The sequence below is a fragment of the Macaca thibetana genome, chromosome 6, assembly GCF_024542745.1.
Source record: "Macaca thibetana thibetana isolate TM-01 chromosome 6, ASM2454274v1, whole genome shotgun sequence".
In the NCBI taxonomy this organism is placed as follows: Eukaryota; Metazoa; Chordata; class Mammalia; order Primates; family Cercopithecidae; genus Macaca; species Macaca thibetana.
Window position 1 is genome coordinate 158,884,534 of NC_065583.1, and position 21,286 is coordinate 158,905,819.

The window sequence follows — 21,286 nt, forward strand, 5'->3', positions numbered from 1 at the left end:
CATGGTGATGATGATGATGATGATGATGATGATGATGCCAATGATGATTTGGAACAAGATGTAGTCAGTTTTGTTTTGGATACATATTTTGATATGCAAATTTGTTTCTACACCATTAATATATTAGCAAAAACTATGAGCATAACATTAATTTTACATTTCACAGTTATGTATAGCTATTTCATCTTTAAGGAACATCAGGTGAATGCAGAAAATGGCACTCTGCTAAAATTGAGCCTCAAAGGAATATACAAAACATATGAACACCGAGAATTTGCCAATTATCTCAGTTTACTCATGTGTTATGAGCCATACCCTTCTGGTGTTACAACTTTCCCATGACTTGAACATAACTGTCCCTCCTGCAGCCAATTAAGCCGACTGAGTTCCTTTCCTCATGGGGGCCCAGTGTGCAATGGCTGCAAACAGCAGCTTCCCTGGTAGTGATGCAGCCTCTTTGTTGTATGGGTTGCTCTAAAGGACCTTGGAGACAGTCCTTTCAGATGGATGTTCATGTTTCTGACCTTGCACTACCCCAGTGTAGGCTCCAAACAGGCATGCGAGGTGCCATTGGAAAGCCCCAGGGCACTGTGACCAGGGTTCACATTGGCCAACTTATGTCCATCCGCACCAAGCTGCAGAACAAGGAGCATGTGATTGAGGCCCTGTGCAGGGCCAAGTTCAAGCTCCCCAGCTGCCAGAAGATCCACATCTCAAAGAAGTGGGGCTTCACCAAGTTCAATGCCAATGAATTTGAAGACATGGTGGCTGAGAAGCGGCTCATCCCAGATGGGTCAAGTACGTTCCCAATCGTGGTGCTCTGGACAAGTGGCAGGCCCTGCACTCATGAGGGCTTCCACTGTGCTGCCCCTCTTAATATTCACCAATAAATTCTACTTCCTGTCCACCTAAAAAAAAAAAAAAAAAAAAGAAAATAACTGTCCTTCCTCTACTTCACAATAACTGCCAAGCTGCAACTCTTCCACAACCAAACTTTCTTTTTCAAGATAAAAGGCTATGTTTGTTCTAGTATTTATTTCCTAACCACTTAACATATGTAAGACTGTGCTATTTGTTTTAGTTCCTATCTTATTTCTGTGTCAGTGACTTAGTTTGGCGGTATTATAACCATAACACCATTTTTCTCACAAGCCCTTTTATGTTATGTAATTTTCCACAACAGTGTGACTTATAGGAACACATTTGTCATATTATAACAGAAGTGACAGTACTTATACTTTTCATATTTAAAGCAGGTTCGTCAAAATAAAAACAACAAACCACCCAACAACATATTATACAATTTTATATAAAACAGGAAAATCCATTCTTGGAGGACACCAAAGGCCACTCATTCATTTAACTGAGAGAGTCTTTTATAAAATTAAGTATTTTTAAACTAGATTCACAGTTTAGATCTACAGCATGAGCCTGACTTGTATAACAAAAAGACTCTAATGTAGCCTTCAGTGTCATTGTGGTTTTCATTATCCAAGTAATTTCACCACCATCTCTTACTTTTCTAAAGTACTACCTTGAGAATCAATATGTACTACAAACAGCCAAGTGGGAAAAGAAGGGTGGACTAATGAAAGTAAAAGGCTTAAAACAAGGTTAATGCTGCTTAAATGGAATTCAATAACTTAATTCACTTTGTGCTTAATATCCAGAACACAGCTATTTGCAAATATCCCATTCTTGAATGTTTGCAAAATTAGTTTCTGTAGTTACCTATTACGCAACACAACACCATCAAAAGGGATGCACTGGTGCAATTTATAGCAACATAAAAATGTTTGGTTTTTCTTTTTTATCTTGGGAAGGAAAGGGAGAACTATTAACTAAGCAACTGGTTTATATCTTTTTTTCTAAGAATTTAATAATGTCTTGGTTTTAATTTAAAGGCAATGGTTAAATATGACTGTAAGACAAAGTTTAGATTTGCTAATGAACTCTATTCAAAACCAGTGGCATAACCCTATGAAAAAAATTTTGTTTTTGTTGTTGCTTTGGGGTGGGGGTTGGTGGTGGGATAGGCCACTTTGTGAAATCAATTAATTTTTGTCCTAATGCTCAGTCAGAGCGAGACAATAAAAAGAAAATAAAAATATGATCATGACTACTAGTTAAGCTGTTAAACCTTTAAAAATAGGTTTTTCCATGCTCCATTGTTTTTACTTTCTATCAGAAAGAAGGACAAACTAGACAACAAAAAGAAAGATAAACATTTCATTTTTCTCTGCTTGTTCCATCAGTCATGGTAGGACTGTGTTTTCCAGAAAGAATCACCAGGTTTATTTCCTGTATCCTGCGTTTTCTCTTAGCTTTGGGTCCACTGGTTTAGTCTACCTTATCTTGATCAGAGAAAAACCCTCATTAATTTGATTTTGCCACTGGACTCATTTGTTTGTCCACTGCCATGGGTTTTGCCACTAATGTGTACAGAGATGGGATCTTTGCACCAGCAGGTCAACACCTCACCACCATCCCAGCTGAATTGACACAAATGATCTTCTCCAAGGTTTTCCCACTCCAAACTCAAGCTGATTTCACCTGCAGTTGGAAATCTCTCCCACAACTGGAAATCTCTCTCCCAATTCCCAATGTCCTTACTGAAGATCGTGTCACTCCCAACTAAACTCCTCCATAATGCTACCACACTCCTACTACCAAGCAATGACTAGGATTTTCTCCTTATTTTCCACAGGGTAAAATTAATCATGGATGAAGCTAAAAAAGAAAATACGATTAATTATTGAAAAGTCATCCCATTTTGCAAGGTCACTTCAAGAACTAAGCCTGCAAAATCTGGGATCAAATGGAGTTCATTAACACATCTAAAGAAATAATATGTTGAAACAAAGTATGCCTGGTAAGTTATGGAAGATTTAAAAAGAGAGTCAGAAAGTTACATGTAAGCTGCTCACCAAAGCATTTTAAACAGGCCTAGCCAGACACAGAATACTGTAGTCCATTGTCAAGATCTTTCTTTTTGTGGTGGTGAAAACAAGTTAATTTAGCCTGTTGCCAAGAAACACTGAAGTTCATCAAACTAACAGTATGTTTTCATGCCACCCTGGAAAGTCTTCTGATTATAATGGGCTCCCTATATGGGATGACCTATAGGGAGAGAATGTGCTGGTGCTGAGGACTTGAGTATTCTCATTTCTAAGACAGAGCTTTCACTATAAATAGATAAATTTGCATTCTATGTTTATATGTCAACCTTAAGCTCAACTAATATGAATCTGAATCTTAGAGACAGATGATTCTCAATTGCTTCACACAGTCAGGCTTCCAAGTCTATAAACCTAAGCACCTCAATAACTTTCTAAGATAATGCTTCTGAAGCAGGTGTTTAGGGAAAAGAGCTGCCATCTGAAAGGAATCTTTGGTGGTAGGGGTGGGGGAGACAGTGTGGCATGCTGTTTGAATAAGTGAAGCACTTGTTACTGAAATTTCTAAATTCCCAACCAATTCATTTGTCAGGTCATTTTGCTCCTGACCCACCTGACTTCATAGAGGAAAGGCTATTGGAGTTTTCTATGGGGAAATACCTACTCACCATCACTATCATGGGTACCATCTTTAACTTCTGTGACATCAGTATCTTCTGAAATGAAATATAAACTTACCATATTCGTAGATAAAACAAAAATGTATTCCTACTTGAGGGTTACTCCTTCAACAGGGTCGGTTTTTTCTTTTGCCACCTGATACCAACTCTCTCCCCTTTCAACAAAACTCTAAATAGTATTGTATCAGGCTGTTCTTTTGCTGCTGATAAAGATACACCCAAGACTGGATAATTTATAAAGAAAAAGAGGTCTAATGGACTCGCAGTTCCATGTGTCTGGGGAGGCCTCACAATCAGGGTGGAAGGTGAAAGGCACGTCTCACATGATGGCAGGCAAGAGAGAATGAGAACCAAATGAAAGGGGTTTCCCCTTATAAAACCATCAGATCTTGTGAGACTTATCCATTACCATGAGAACATTATTGGGGAAACTAACTCCACGATTCAGTTATCTGCTACTGAGTCCCTCCCACAAAATGTGGGAATTATGGGAGCTACAATTCGAGATAAGATTTGGGTGGGGACATAGCCAAACTATATCAAGGATGTTCACACAGAAATAAACATCCTTAAGACAAAAATCTCCAAGTTGTGCTGCTTACCTGCCTTAGCCCATTCTAGGCAGCAAAATATTGACTTTAGTAATCATAGTTTGTACCCCATCAGTTACCTGCATAAATAGTATCTATAGAACAGTATGATTGTGGCAAATAATTTAGATGGAAAGACTGGAACCATACACTATTACGAAAACAATATAGAGTTTATTTTGTGACTATGGTAATAGAATATGTTCTAAGTAAATATATCAGACTTAAATTCTTTCCAAAGACCTGGTGATTACTCTCAATCTGCATGAGTAACAGCAATGTTATGGAACAGCCTGGATATTTCCAGTGTGTTCCCCCAATTGCAGTTGTCCCATGACCACTTACTGGAAGGTTGGAATACTGGCCACTTCTTCAAAAAGCTTATTAAAAAGTTTTCGACTTACTAATATACCTGGTCAAAATAATACTTTTCAGAAGAGAACATATATCAACAGATTTGTATGGAAGTATTTGCCAAGCTGGAAGAACCTGTCTCTAAAACCTAAATATTTTCTGCTCCATTTTTTTTTCATTTTCTTTGACATTAAGGTTTTCTCTAGCTTGATCAACTCTCCTCTTTAGGATCACTGTCCATTATGCTGTATAGACACAATACTGGGCTGGGTGTGAGGTAGAAAGGTGAAAAGACAAGCCCTTCCCTCAGTGGGGAGATCACACACAGTCATATAAAACAATTCTATCTAGAAAGAGAAATAAGCCAATAAGCCACAGTGCCAAGTGATTTGTGACCGGTCAAATGCATTTATAGCAGAAAAGCTCATTTTGAATCAGGATGGTTCTTAAGATTTCTTAAAGAAAGAAAAGTTTGAATTCGGCCTGATACGATGAACGAATTTTAAATAAGCAAAGAACAAAGAGGAAAGAATAGCTGGGAAAAGGGTAGACTGAGAGGGGTGGTGGGAAAATGGTATATGCCAGGCATGTTCAGGATATGGTGAAATACCAGAAGAATCCCATTTGTTGGCATTCATCTCACGAAGTCATTGAGGTTTTTTGTTTGTTTGTTTGTTGCTGTTGTTACTGTTTTTTGAGACAGGGTCTTGCTCAGTCACCCAGGCTGGAGTGCAGTGGTGCGATCTGGGCTCACTATAATCTCCGCCTTCTGGGTTCAAGCAATTCTCCTGCCTCAGCCTCCCAAGTGGCTGGGATTACAGGCCACCACACCTGCCACCATGCCCAGCTAATTTTTTTTTGTATTTTTAGTACAGACAGGGTTTCACCATGTTGGCTAGGCTAGTCTCAAACTCCTGACCTTGTGATCCGCTTGCCTCGGCCTCCAAAGTACTGGGGACTGTATATATCTTTTGTAATATCTCCCACATTTAGTTTTTTCTTCTGGAAGAGTATACTCTAGTATTATTAGGCAAGTCCCCAATGAGGACTTCTTTACCTGTAAGGAAAGCAAACTTCAGAAAGTTGACATTGGTTATAGAGAAAAATTTGGGTCTAGAAGCCACATCTTCTGACTCGTAGCCTTGTACTTTGATTAGTACTCTGCATGGCTTCACCTAATACTGAGACATCTGCAAGAAGCCTCTGGATTCTGATATCTTCCCTTTTCAATTTCCTCTTACCATTTATTTTAAAAAAATAATTGTACCAGGTGTTTTGCTAGAGCTGGGTACCAGTCTGCCCCTCTAGGACTGATTACATAATTCGAGGGATCCACTCCAAAATAAAGATGCAGGACCCCTTGTTCAAATAATATTAAGAATTTCAAGGTGGTGGGAGCAGAGTATTAAACCACGTGTAGGGCTCTTCTGAGCCCAGTGCCCTAAGTGACTACATAGGTCGCAAGCCCAGGAAGCTGACCTTAGCATCTGGATGTTCACATGACACTCTTTTTAATGTCACTGCTTTGCTTATGACTTATTAAGTGGTCCTCAGAAATGTTGAAACTCTAAGAATCCTTCTCCTTTTGGCTGAAATCAGACTTTCCATTTGACTTCTCATGGTTCTCCTAAGCAGACTTTCTTCCTGCTTAACTAATGGAATAATATAGATGAAAAAACATCAATTTTCTTAGCAGCTGTTAGCAACATGGTAGGTGCATGAAGAGCTCTGGGTGAGTTGCTCAAAAGGAGAAGTGACCTTCAGGAAGATACTTGGATAGCCAGAGGAAGAAGTATGGTCTTCTAGATAACAAAGGAAGTGGAGAGGAAGGAGAGCACAGTCTTGGGGAGAGAGGCTTGACTTCTCTGGCAGCAAATATTTCCCAGAGAAGACATCGGTTGAGAGAAGGGTTCTATTTGTGTTAAAATATCCTACTGACTCTACCTTGCTCAGAATGCATTTGGCATGGAAATTCTGAGTCTGTGTTAGGGTTGGCAGTGACTTCAGGCTGGGTGTGGTCGCTCATGCCTGTAATCTTAGAACTTTGGGAGGCCAAGGTGGGCCGATCACTGAGGTCAGGAGTTCTAAACCAGCCTGGCCAACATGGCAAAACCCTGTCTCTACTAAAAATACAAAAAAAAAAAAAAATTAGCTGGGCACGGTGGCAGGCGTGGTGGCCTGTAATCCCAGCTACTTGGGAGGCTGAGGCAGGAGAATCACTTGAACCTGGGAGGCGGAGGTTAAAGAGTAACTGGCCCAACCCAAAAGTGTCCAGCAAAAAAGAGGCACTGTCACTAGACGATTTCTTGAATCAAATAGTGCCTTCTGCAAACATTTAACAAAAACTAGAGCTATAGTTTCTGGTCACATTTTACCAACTACAACTACTTTCCCCCTTCATTCGTAAGTCCAGAGGAGTCTATTATTCATGGTTTTGGCTCATTTATATTCAACTCACTAAAATATTACTTGTGAAGAGATATTTGATGCTAAATAAGATGTGTGAGCTCTTTATAGACCATTTATCATCAGAAGTCAAGAAACAGTGTGGTGCCAAATCGGTAAACACGATAGACCTGCAGTCTAAACTTTACTTCAGGCCTCTCTATTTCAACTGGCCTTGAAGTTGGCAAGGGGTCCATTTCTCCTTGAATCCTTGTTAATGTCTAAAATGCTTTGAAGGGAATAATACATATGGATATATGTTTGGCAAAAATTTATAGTAGATATTGAATTTTGTCTGTGGATTGGAGCCACGTGTCTCATTAAACCATGCTGAATATCAACTTATGTGGCTCCTTCCCTGTCTTTGCTACTTACTTCAAAGGAAGTTTTCTGGCCATGTTAAATACCCCATTGACTGCAGAAACTCAAATGTAAACATATGGTTCCTAGCCTGACAGTTTAATCAAATCCTGATATCCCCCTATTTTGTTGGTCTCTAAATATATACTCACAACTAGAAATATATTGTTGAGACTACTGACCTTGTTAGTATATTTCATAGCTGTTTCAGAATCACCACTGAGTTTTACTTGAAATATTTTAATTTATCACTAACAGAATTCATTACACTTATTTGTTTTATATAATCTTAAATCAAACCTCAAAAGTGCAAGAGTACCTGTAGTCTATTAAGACCTCAGTTAGGAAATGTCCCAAAGAGCCAATTATTATTTTTTCTGTGTGCTAGTGAAATGCCATTTTCAATTTAAAAAAAAAATCTCTGTGTTCATTCCAGACCTTCAGTTCAGTATTAAATATCAGGCCATCTGTGTACCATTTATTATTTGTATATTTCTAATGAGCTTACGGCTTTGCTCACTCATTTATGCCCATTTTTGTTCATTCTATTATTTATTTGATTTTAAAATATTATCTATTTTGGTACCGTTTCCAAATGTTCTAATTAATTCTAGTTTTTTCTACATGTTTAGCATGAAAATGAATGTAGATGTGATGTTCAAGATCAGGATTAAAGAATGAAATTCAGCAGATTATTTTCTTCAAATTGTATGTTCTTTTATCCACCAATGCAAGAGACATTCTTCCTCCTCCAATATTATCCTTACTCTTTGGCTTGTCATATGCCCTTAGCACCTCTAAACAAGTCAGACACTACTTTGGTTTTCTTGACAACATTAGTTTTTGTGACAGTACTCTCTCAGGAATAAAACCAGGTTTGTTGAATCTCTCTCTTTTTTGAAATGACTAGGAAAGTACTAAGAGGTTGAGAACAGATGAGCATTATCAACAAACAGGGTGATTTCAGAGGAACCTGGAAGCTTTCTAGCCTCATCTTCTACCTCTGCCTAATCACTAATGTTTAAAATTCTCTCAATAAAAGGAAAAGCTTTTACTCAACATTTAGATAAGGAGTTTACATTCAACTATCGCAGAAAGGAATCTCACAGTGTCTGCAATTCACACTGGAAGATGATTAGATAGTTTGCATGGTGCAGCGTCCCATCCTTGTGGCACAAAATGCACCCACGGCAAAGGGACTAAGTGGTGCTTTTGGGTTCCATAAGAAACATCTTCAACTCCCTCTAAGCTGGCCAGTTTTGCCTAAATTCAGCCCTCAAAATAAACATAAAATTCAGTTTGTGCCAAAATAAAGGGACATGGTGCTGTGGTGTTTGCTCCTGTAAGACAGAGCTCCGAGCCCGTTCATCACATGCATGCTGCATCAGCCCTACTGTGCCCCAGGCACAACCTACTTCATCATGGAAATTGCCAGATTCATCAAGCTCATCACATGCCACAAACTGGAAACAATATTCTCTATGCTTAGCTCTGTATTCTCATGCCCAAAAGCACAACAATATGACTCAGTGTTCTGTGCACTACTGTAAGTGTGAATCCATAAACAACAAAACCTTAGTGAAGCAGATAAACCAGATGGCCTTTCATCCCAGCTTTGAGGGCCAGTAGAATGTTGATCTCCAGAGAGTGGAATGTGTATGCCAGGAGTACACAAATCAATTTACAGGACTGGAAAGAAAACACTAAAACTCCTGTTTTTATTTGTATCCTAACCTTTTAAAATTCTGTTAGCTATGTGTTTTTAATGTATACAGTAATGCATGTAGATAATTTATAAATATATATATAACTATATGGAGTTAAAGTTGTTATAACTACAACTATATAGTTATGTGTTAGACATATCATGTATACATGTAAGACTAAAAATATGTACGCTGACAAGGTTTTAGGACTCATCCCCAATAGAAAAAGACTTTGATACAAGGACAGAAATCTTCCAAGCAGACTTAAACCCCAATTCTTTTCCTATCAACATTAAAGTCATTTACAAACCCTTCCCACCACAATATCTGAAGACATTTCTATATACCTGGGGAGACATATTCTGCACTAATTGCTCTTTTCAGAGCAATTCTCAGGGGTGAATGTTTCACGTCAGGGAAGAAAAACACCCTGAGGTTTCCCCAGAATTTTGAGTTGAAAAATAAAAGCAAAAATGGGTCAGTGTAAAAGCAGTTCATGGACGACTTTGTAAATAAGGAAGAGACCTTGAAACTGGGTAAGGGGAGAAAACAATGCTTATGTCATAACCAGAGAAAGAATATGTTATTATCAACATAAGTAATAATGCCAGGAAACTACTAGACTAGTATAAGACACAGAGATGGCCAAAGCATATCAGCAGATGATTCAAACAAGCAAAACAAAAGAAAAACAGAACTGAGGCCAGAATCATTTCAGGGATACTTAATGCTGACCTAATAATATTGTTGGTGAGATCCAACTCCCGCCAGAGATCCCTTGACACTCCTTATGGCATCCTTGTTGGTGCGGTTACGGCCATCATCTATGTCTCATTTTCTAGTGAATATCAGTTGTTATCAAAAAAAGTTGACTAATTTAGAAGAAATTTCAAGTGCCATTTAAAAGATACTTCAACCAGTTGGCTCCAAGTGATATTTGAAGTCACGTTCTTGTACGGACAAGGTCAGTGGCACTTTTTGGTGAATAACTTCTGAAAATGGCCCATTAATATGTGATTGACTCAGTTCTTGGAGAACATTCACGTAATTTGATGGAATAAGATTTTAAAAATGAGTTTTGTGCCACTATGTCATTCTTTACTCTGTGATGTTATGGTAGTAAATATATTATTTATTTTTGTCATATTTGGACCACATTTCTTTATCATTTAAGTCACTTTCATCATTTCATCATTTCTTTATCATTTAAACCAGGGGTTAGCAAACTGTACAGCTCTTGGACCAAATCTGGCCCGCCACTTATTTTTGTATGGCCCTTGAGCTAAGAATGTTTCTTTATATTTTTAAATGGTTGGAAAAAAATCCAAAGAAATAATATGTTGTGATACGTGAAAGTTATATGAAATTCAAATTTCAGTGTTTATAAATAAAGTTCTATTGGAACACCATCATGCCCGCTCTTTTACATATTCTCTGTGGCTGCTTTCACACAACAACCCAAAGCTGTAATGCAGATTCATGGCCCCCAATGCCAAAAATATTCACTATCTGGACCTTTACAGAAGAAGTCTCCTGATCCCTGATAAATGGACCAAAATCCAGGATTGCCATTTCTCACCTTTCCTTTAAGGTCAGACTGCACTTGCCTTTTTAACGTCTATTTTATTATTTCAGTAATTTTTCAAAGGAGATAAATTCTGAATGGTTTCACTGTGATTAGGCAGGAAAAGGAAGGTAGATTTGTCTTACGTATCTAGAACTATTCTCATTGTCTGCATGGATCATTTGTTCTATCGCCTGTCTTTACCTTAATTAATTTTCGCAGGTAATTAAGGCTGCTAATCCATTTCACAATTGCACCACCCTCTCCAGCCCCTTCTCAGAACAGATACAGCCACAGTTGAATCTGAGCCAGACCTGCCCATTTAAGTCTTATCAAAATGAGCTTAAGGACATGTTAAAATGGAATTAGATTGGCAGAGGAGACATTTTGTGTCCCCTCTGAATGCTGACGCCTCCCCTTTCCTGAATGGTATCCACCTAATGGCTTTCTCCACGGCAGGTCTAGGTGGAGGACCTTTCAGAAATATGACTAGTAGGAAGTTATTCCAGAAACATGGCTCTTCACATTCAACAGGGTCTCATAGGACAGCTATTACACAGCACTTTGAGCTCTTAAAAAAATCACAAAGGCGATAAAATGGCAATCAAAAGAATGAGATGTGATAGGACAAGTAGTTAGAACAGGCTTAGGATTTGAGCCTCTTCTCTTTCATATGATTTTTCTTCCACCTTTGCTTTTATCTTCCTGGAATCCCCTCGTCTCTTTCTTTCCTGGCTTATTGTTGCTTCAAGTCTAAGCTCACATCACTACCATAATTACGTCCCTTCTCTGTTATTCCAAAGCAATTTGCATAATGCCTTTATTAAAACACTCGTCCCATTATGTTACTTGAGTTTTTGTTTTGTTTTTAAAGTATCTGCATCTTTCCATGGATGACTAGCTTCCTAGAGGAAGAACCCATGTTTTTGCACCTCTACTCTTCAGCCCTAGCCCAATATTCAGGGCATAGTAAGTGCTCAATAAAAAGTATTTAAAGTGAACTCACTCTTCTCTGTTTTACTATTTTAAATCTGCCTTTAAAAGGTCAGTTATTTCTCATTGTCATTCCCACTAGTAGCATAGTGATTATGACTTTATTTGAAACAAATATTTGGCCACAATATTTTTTTAAAAACTTATCTATGTCAATTACGCAATGTGTCATTTAAAAATTAAAATGTTACTTGTAGTACCATAGTGATTAATTTTAACAGCTGAAATCTCTCTCTCTCTCTCTCTCTCTCTCTCTCTCTCTCTTCTAGTAAATACTTAGGAAAGTATAAGAGACATCCACAGCCTCTTGGCTTCCCACCATGCAAGCCTCCTCATGATACTCCCCACTTCTGTTTAAGGGCCTGTCTTTCTCCTGTGTTATACAGTGTTTGTTTGTTTGTCTGTTTGTTTTGAGACAGAGTTTCACTCTTCTTGCCTAGGCTGGAGTACAATGGCGTGATCTCGGCTCACTGCAACCTCCGCCTCCCGGGTTCAAGCAATTCTCCTGCCTCAGCCTCCCGAGTAGCTGAGATTGCAGGCGCCCACCAACACGCCCAGCTAATTTTTGTATTTTTAGAAGAGGCAGGGTTTCACCATGTTGGCCAGGCTGGTCTTGAACTCCTGACCTCAGGTGATCCACCTGCCTCGGCCTCCCAAAGTGCTGGGATTACAGGCATGAGCCACCACCTCCGGCCGTGTGTTGTATAGTTCTGGGGAGAGGTTGTGCTTGGACCATCCCAGAGGCCAAAGAGACCAGCCCTCTGTCCTAGCCCCCTGCAGCCAGGAGAAGCTGAGCAGACCCTTCTTCTGGGCCCTTGACTGTCTTGGAAGCAGCAAAAGATGCACGGACCCGATGAGAGTTCCCAATCAGACAGTGCCGCAGTCCAGGCTGCTCCTGCTGGTAACTCCCAGTACAGTTCCTGATCCAAGCCTTCTGGCTTCCCATGGCCTCTGCTCACTTTCCAGACCCAGACGTATAGCCTGACTGACTCTCCAACGCTATTGTTCCAATAAATTCCTTTCTGCCTAAGATGACAAGTGTCGTTTTCTCTATCTTACAAACAAAATCCTGGCTGATAAAGGTTGGAGCAGACAAGACTGTTGAGGTTAAGCTCAAATTTAGCTGAATCTGGAAAAAATACCAATGTATTTATTGAATAATTATCATCATCCTCATCAGTGTCAGTGTTGTTATTATCATTATTGTTTACACACAGTGATCCTTCACTATGTGGCATTTAATCCTCACACAGCCCCATGAGGTGAGGCAGATACCATCATCCTCGCCTTGTGGACGAGAAAACGAAGCCCGAGAGAGGATAAATCAGGGTTGTGTTGCCACACGGCTGCTAAGTGGTAGATCTTAGTTCCAGACTTAGGCAGTCTGTCTTTCACTCTCATAATTAGTAACCATGCTAGTGTCATCATTCTTATTAATAACAATATACCCAATATTTGTGTGCTTGTTACACACCAAGCACTGACCATTTATCACTCACAATATTACATACCTCATAAAGTGCCTTACAAACTTCTAAAGTATAGTCCTTACTTTACAGATAAGAAAACTGAAAAATAATGAGATTAAATGACTCACCCAATTTCTGACAGCTAGTTATGATCAGACCAACATTTGAAAGCCTGCGGTCCCGAGCCACAAACTCCCGACTCTCCACTACGGCCTCTTTGATGACAGCTGTGAGATTGCAAGTGACTTGAGCTCTAAGTCTATCACTTGCATAAACCGGCTTGTGACTTTCACTGCGACTTAGTGTCTTCGTCTATAAGATGGTAATAACAGGCATCTAACATAACTTACAAGGCTTTTATGAGGCAAAAATGAGATGCAATTTCAAAGTGCTTTGAAAACTGCTGGTCATGTGAACAGTCATTTTTAATTTTTTTTCACTTGGATTTTTAAAAATGTGAAAAAGCTTTGCCAGGCTGTTTATTGTCATCAGGGTGGGTGCCTAAAAGCAATGTGTACAAGGAGGAACCCCTATTTATGAAACATCACTGAGTGTGCTTCAGACAGCTAGACCACAGGTTACCTTTCCCCCAACATGTCTATGATATGTTTCCAGAGTGTGCTTTGAAAATGCATAACATGAAGAGTAATGTGAAGTACAAAATGTAGGCTGAGATTAGGCATTCTCAACTGGGGGTGACTTTGCCTCACAGGGAACAGCTGTTAATGTCTGGAACATTTTTGATTGTCACAACTAAGGCAGTATGACTGGCTCCTAGCAGAGAGAGGTCAGGGAAGCTGCTCATCATTCTAGAATGCACCCAACAGCCCTCCCCACAAAGAATCATCCAGCCCAAAATGGCAGTAGTGCTGAGACTGAGAATCCCTGGTTGAGCCCTTGCATCATTGTTATCTAGAACTTTGTTCCAAAAGAGGCTTTTGGCTGAGAGCAGTACATTTCTGTCAGGCTTTGTGCTTTTTCCTGAAATGGCATCTGGAGAGTTTAAAGGACACAGATCTGCTTCGGCCGCATGTGGATAACTGGGAATCACTTGACATAATTGCTTTTATTCAAGGCTTCTTGCCTAAATGACCAGATATAAATGCAGCAGATGAATCACTTAATACATGATATCAAATCTCAGTTACGCAAAATTGAAAGCCAAAGGGGATAATTATTGTTTCTTATTATATATAATATATCATCAGAACAAACACCAAAACATTTCATAACTCCAAGACAGAGGGGGAAAGTAAGGTAAAAAGAGAGAAATGAATATAGTTTCTACTTTCAGCCCTTAAAAGCAAATTATAGGAAAGTTAAGCTCCATCAAAAACAAGATTCCTCTCCCAGCCCAAGAGCAACCCTCTTTATTCAGACTTCCAATTTATTCTCCAGTACATAAATTCCAAAAGGCCAATTTTGTAACAGAAGATCTGAGATTGGGCATCACATTAATTTCCTATTCTCTGCCCTCACATTCAATATACAACTGATGCTGGAGGTACCCATGATTTGACTGTTCACTGGTTCTGAGCCTCAGTTTTCCCCTCCTCATTTGCAATGACAGAGTTGGTCCCAAGGCCTCTTTCAGCCCTAAACTGCCTTGATGCTATGCTAACACCTTCAATGATTTACACCATCAACTGACACTACCTAAGGCTGGGCTCCTGTAGAAATCTGAATACAGATAGAATGAGCTCACAGTTCACTTAGGTGCACATACCTCCACTGGAAACATACCAGAATAAAATAATTATTTTAGTGCCTTAAGATCTGTAACTGTATCATGTGTCAAGGTAAGTATCAGCATCATTTAGAAGCTACATCAAAGACAAAAGTCACAAAATTAACTTTCTTATTATTATTCTATATGGTAATAGATTTTATACCTATAAAATGGGTTGAAATAGTGTGAAAACTTCCTTGAGAGGAAAACATATTCTCTTGAAGAAATTAAATACTAACACTAACAAAATTCATACTAAGAAAAATATAGTAAAATGCAAAAATTTCAAACGTTACTTTTTTAAAAACAAGACTGCAAAACAAGACCATTTCTTATATATATAAGAAGAGAAGGGGCGGTTCCAAGATGGCCGAATAGGAAAGCTCCAGTCTACAGCTCCCAGCGTGAGTGATGCAGAAAACACGTGATTTCTGCATTTCCAACTGAGGTACCAGGTTCATCTCACTGGGGCTTGTCAGACAGTGGGTGCAGCCCACTGAGCGTTAGCTAAAGCAAGGCGAAGTGAGAGAAGCTGTGAGAGAAGCTGTGACAGACGGCACCTGGAAAAATCAGGTCACTCCCACCCTAATACGGCGCTTTCCCAACAGCACACCATGAGATTATATCCCACGCCTGGCTCGGAGGGTCCCACGCCCACAGATCCTCCCTCAATGCTACCACAGCAGTCTGAGATCCAACTGCAAGGCGGCAGTGAGGCTGGGTGAAGGGCACTCACCGTTGCTGAGGCTTAAGTAGGTTAAAAAAGCAGCCTGGAAGCTCGAACTGGGTGGAGCCCACCACAGCTCAAGGAGGCCTGCCTGCCTCTGTAGACTCCACCTCTGGGGGCAGGGCATAGCCAAACAAAAAGCAGCAGAAACCTCTACAGACTTAAATGTCCCTGTCTGACAGCTTTGAAGAGAGTAGTGGTTCTCCCAGCACGGAGTCTGAGATCTGAGAACGGACAGACTGCCTCCTCATGTGGGTTCCTGACCCCCGAGTAGCCTAACTGGGAGGCACCTCCCAGTAGGGGCAGACTGACACCCTATACAGCCAGGTATCCCTCTGAGACGAAGCTTCCAGAGGAAAGATCAGGCAGCAACATTTGTTGTTCAGCAGCCTCCACTGCTGATACCCAGGCAAACAGGGTCTGGAGTGGACTTGAAGCAAACTCCAACAGACCTGCAGCTGAGGGTCCTGACTGTTAGAAGGAAAACTAACAAACAGAAAGGACATCCACACCAAAACCCCATCTGTACATCACCATCATCAAAGACCAAAGGTAGATGAAACCACAAAGATGGGAAAAAAACAGAGCAGAAAAGCTGAAAATTCTAAAAATCAGAGCTCCTCCCCCCTCCAAAGGAATGCAGCTCCTCACCAGCAATGGAACAAAGTTGGACGGAGAACGACTTTGATGAGTTGAGAGAAGAAGGCTTCAGACAATTAAACTCCTCTGAACTACAGAAGGAAGTTCGAACCCATCACAAAGAAGCTAAAAAACTTGAAAAAGGATTAGACAAATGGCAAACTAGAATAACCAGTGTAGAAAAGTCCTTAAATGACCTGATGGAGCTGAAAACCATGGCACGAGAACTACATGATGAATGCACAAGCTTCAGTAGCCGATTCAATCAAGTGGAAGAAAGGGTATCAGTGTTGAAGATCAAATGAACTAAATGAAGTGAGAAGAGAAGTTTAGAGAAAAAAGAGTAAAAAGAAACAAACAAAGCCTCCAAGAAATATGGCACTATGTGAAAAGAACAAATCTACATCTGATTGCTGTACCTGAAAGTGACGGGGAGAATGGAACCAAGTTGGAATACACTCTGCAAGATATTATCCAGCAGAATTTCCCCAATCTAGTAAGACAAGCCAACATTCAAATTCAGGAAATACAGAGAACATCACAAAATCCTTTACAGACAAGCAAATGCTGAGAGATTTTGTCACCACCAGGCCTGCCCTACAAGAGCTCCTGAAGGAAGCACTAAGCATGGAAAGGAACAACCAGTACCAGCCACTGCAAAAACATGCCAAACTGTAAAGACCATCAATGCTAGGAAGAAACTGCATCAACTAGTGAGCAAAATAATCAGCTAACATCATAATGACAGGATCAAATTCACACATAACAATATTAACCTTAAATGTAAACAGGCTAAATGCTCCAATTAAAAGACACAGACTGGCAAATTGGATAAAGAGTCAAGACCCATCAGTCTGCTGTATACAGGAGACCCATCTCATGGGCAGAGACACACACACGCGCTCAAAATAAAGGGATGGAGGAAGATCTACCAAGCAAATGGAAAACAAAAAAAAGCAGGGGTTGCAATCCTAGTCTCTGATAAAACAGACTTGAAACCAACAAACATCAAAAGAGACAAAGAAGGCCATTATATAATGGTAAAGAGATCAATTCAACAAAAAGAACTAACTATCCTAAATATATCTGCACCCAATACAGGAGCACCCAGATTCATAAAGCAAGTCCTTGGAGACCTACAAAGAGACTTAGACTCCCATACAATAATAATGGGAGACTTTTACACCCCACTGTCAACATTAGACAGATCAATGAGACAGAAAGTTAAAAAGGATATCCAGGAATTGAACTCAGCTCTACAACACCAAGCAGACCTAATAGACATCTATAGAACTCTCCACCCCAAATCAACAGAATATACATTCTTCTCAGCACCACATCACACTTATTCCAAATTGACCACATAGTTGGAAGTAAAGCACTCCTCAGCAAATGTAAAAGAACAGAAATTATAACAAACTGTCTCTCAGACCACAGTGCAATCAAACTAGAACTCAGGATTAAGAAACTCACTCAAAACCGCTCAACTACATGGAAACTGAACAACCTGCTCCTGAATGACTACTGGGTACATAATGAAACAAAGGCAGAAATAAAGATGTTCTTTGAAACCAATGAGAACAAGGACACAACATACCAGAATCTCTGGGACACATTTAAAGCAGTGTGTAGAGGGAAATTTATAGCACCAAGTGCCCACAAGAAAAAGCGGGAAAGATCTAAAATTGACACCCTAACATCACAATTAAAAGAACTAGAGAAGCAAGAGCAAACACATTCAAAAGCTAGCAGAAGGGAAGAAATAACTAAGATCAGAGCAGAACTGAAGGAGATAAAGACACAAAATAACCTTCACAAAATCAATGAATCCAGGAGCTGGTTTTTTGAAAAGATCAACAAAATTGATAGACTGCTAGCAAGACTAAAAAAGAAAAGAGAGAAGAATCAAATAGACACAATAAAAAATGGTAAAGGGATACCACCACTGATCCCACAGAAATACAAACTACCATCAGAGAATACTATAACCACCCTATGCAAATAAACTAGAAAATCTAGAAGAAATGGATAAATTTCTGGAAACACACACCCTCCCAAGACTAAACCAGGAAGATGTTAATTCCTGAATAGACCAACAACAGGCTCTGAAATTGAGGCAATAATTAATAGCCTACCAACCAAAAAAAGTCCAGGACCAGACAGATTCACAGCCGAATTCTACCAGAGGTACAAGGAGGAGCTGGTACCATTCCTTCTGAAATGATTCCAATCAACAAAAAAGGAGGGAATCCTCCCTAATTCATTTTATGAGGCCAGCATCATCCTGATATCAAAGCCTGGCACAACAAAAAAAGAAAATTTTAGACCAATATTCTTGATGAACATCAATGCAAAAATCCTCAATAAAATACTGGCAAACCAAATCCAGCAGCACATCAAAATCTTATCCACCATGATCAAGTAGGCTTCATCCCTGGGATGCAAGGCTGGTTCAACATACACAAATCAATAAACATAATCCAGCATATAAACAGAGCCAAAGACAAAAACCACATTATTATCTCAATAGATGCAGAAAAGGCCTTTGACAAAATTCAACAGCCCTTCATGCTAAAAATTCTCAATAAATTAGGATTGATGGGACGTATGTCAAAATAATAAGAGCTATTTATGACAAACCCACAGCCAATATCATACTGAATAGGCAAAACCTGGAATCATTCCCTTTGAAAACTGGCACAAGACAGGGATGCCCTCTCTCACAACTCTTCTTCAACGTAGTGTTGGAAGTTCTGGCCAGGGCAATCAGGCAGGAGAAAGAAATAAAGGGTATTCAATCAGGAAAAGAGGAAGTCAAATTGTCCCTTTTTGCAGATGACATGATTGTATATTTAGAAAACCCCATCATCTCAGCCCAAAATCTCCTTAAGCTGATAAGCAACTTCAGCAAAGTCTCTGGATACAAAATCAATGTGCAAAAATCACAAGCATTCCTATACGCCAATAACAGACAAAGAGCCAAATCATGAGTGAACTCCCATTCACAATTGCTTCAAAGAGAACAAAATACCTAGGAATCCAACTTACAAGGGATGTGAAGGACCTCTTCAAGGAGAACTACAAACCACTGTTCAACAAAATAAAAGAGGACACAAACAAATGGAAAAACATTCTATGCTCATGGATAGGAAGAATCAATATCATGAAAATGGCCATACTGCCCAAGGTAATTTACAGATTCAATGCCATCCCCATCAAGTTGCCAATGACTTTCTTCACAGAACTGGAAAAAACTACTTTAAAGTTCATATGGAACCAAAAAAGAGCCCGCATTGCCAAGACAATCCTAAGCAAAAAGAACAAAGCTGGAGGCATCACACTACCTGACTTCAAACTATACTACAAGGCTACAGTAACCAAAACAGCATGGTACTGGTACCAAAACAGAGATATAGACCAATAGAACAGAACAGAGCCCTCAGAAATAATACCACACATCTACAACCATCTGATCTTTGACAAACCTGACAAAAACAAGAAATAGGGAAAGGATTCCCTATTTAATAAATGGTGCTGGGAAAACTGGCTAGCCATACGTAGAAAGCTGAAACTGGACCTCTTCCTAACACCTTATACAAAAATTAATTCAAGATAGATTAAAGACTGTTTAAATGTTAGACCTAAAACCAAAAAAACCCTAGAAGAAAACCTAGGCAATACCATTCAGGACATAGGCATGGGCAAGGACTTCATGTCTGAAACACCAAAAGCAACAGCAAAGAAAGCCAAATTTGACAAATGGAATCTATTAAACTAAAGAGCTTCTGCACAGCAAAAGAAACTACCATCAGAGTGAACAGGCAACCTACAGAATGGGAGAAAATTTTTGCAATATACTCATCTGACAAAGGGCTAATATCCAGAATCTACAAAGAACTGAAACAAATTTACAAGAGAAAAACAAACAACCCCATCAAAAAGTGGGCAAAATATATGAACAGACACTTCTCAAAAGAAGACATACCATTTATGCAGCCAACAGACACACAAAAAAAATGCTCATCATCACTAGCCATCAGATAAATGCAAATCAAAACCACAATGACATACCGTCTCACACCAGTTAGAATGGCGATCATTAAAAAGTCAAGAAACAACAAGTGCTGGAGAGGATGTGGAGAAACAGGAACACTTTTACACTGTTGGTGGGACTGTAAACGAGTTCAACCATTGTGGAAGACAGTGTGGCGATTCCTCAAGGATCTATAACTAGAAATACCATTTGACCCAGCTATCCCATTATGGGTATATACCCAAAGGATTATAAATCATGCTGTTATAAAGATACATGCACACGTATGTTTATTGCAGCACTGTTCACAATAGCAAAGACTTGGAACCAACCCAAATGTCCATCAATGGATAGATTGGATTAAGAAAATGTGGCACATATACACCACGGAATACTATGCAGCCATAAAGAAAGGATGAGTTCATGTCCTTTGCAGGATCATGGATGCAGCTGGAAACCATCATTCTCAGCAAACTATCACAAGGACAAAAAACAAAACACCCCATGTTCTCACTCATAGGTAGGAATTGAACAATGAGATCACTTGGACACAGGAGGGGGAACATCACACACTGGGGCCTGTCATGGGATGGGGGGAGCAGGGAGGGATAGAATTAGGAGATATACCTAATGTAAATGACGAATTAATGGGTACAGCACACCAACATGGCACATGTATACATATGCAACAAACCTGCACGTTGTGCACATGTACCCTAGAACTTAAAGTATAATTTAAAAAAAGAAGAGAAGATCATTATATATATACATGAAATATGGTCTATATATATAATGGTCTTCTATTCATAAAGATAGATAGATGATAGATAGATAGATAGATAGATAGATAGATAGATAGATAGATAGATATACACTGATATACATAGGATATATATATGACCATTTCATAAATTTTATATATTTTATCAAGAATATATGTAAGACTATTTCTCTCTCTCACACACACACACACACACACACACACACAAGTCTGCCAGCTTTAATGGCAGATATTAGCTCTCAACTAACTATCTCTCAGCTCTGTGGAATTGTTTTGTGGAATAATATGGTGTTTAGGAACAAGGGCTCTGCATCCAGAC

General features: G+C 39.4%; 1 non-coding gene and 1 pseudogene across 1 annotated transcript; both read left to right on the forward strand.

The window, feature by feature from the left end:
* The first annotated feature begins 362 nt into the window (after window positions 1–362).
* LOC126957769 (small nucleolar RNA SNORA70) lies at window positions 363–496 on the forward strand. Its single transcript, XR_007726937.1, has one exon. It is a non-coding gene; the product is annotated as a small nucleolar RNA SNORA70 (small nucleolar RNA).
* Window positions 447–850, forward strand: LOC126956197 (60S ribosomal protein L10-like; annotated as a pseudogene).
* Window positions 851–21,286: the final 20,436 nt, after the last annotated feature.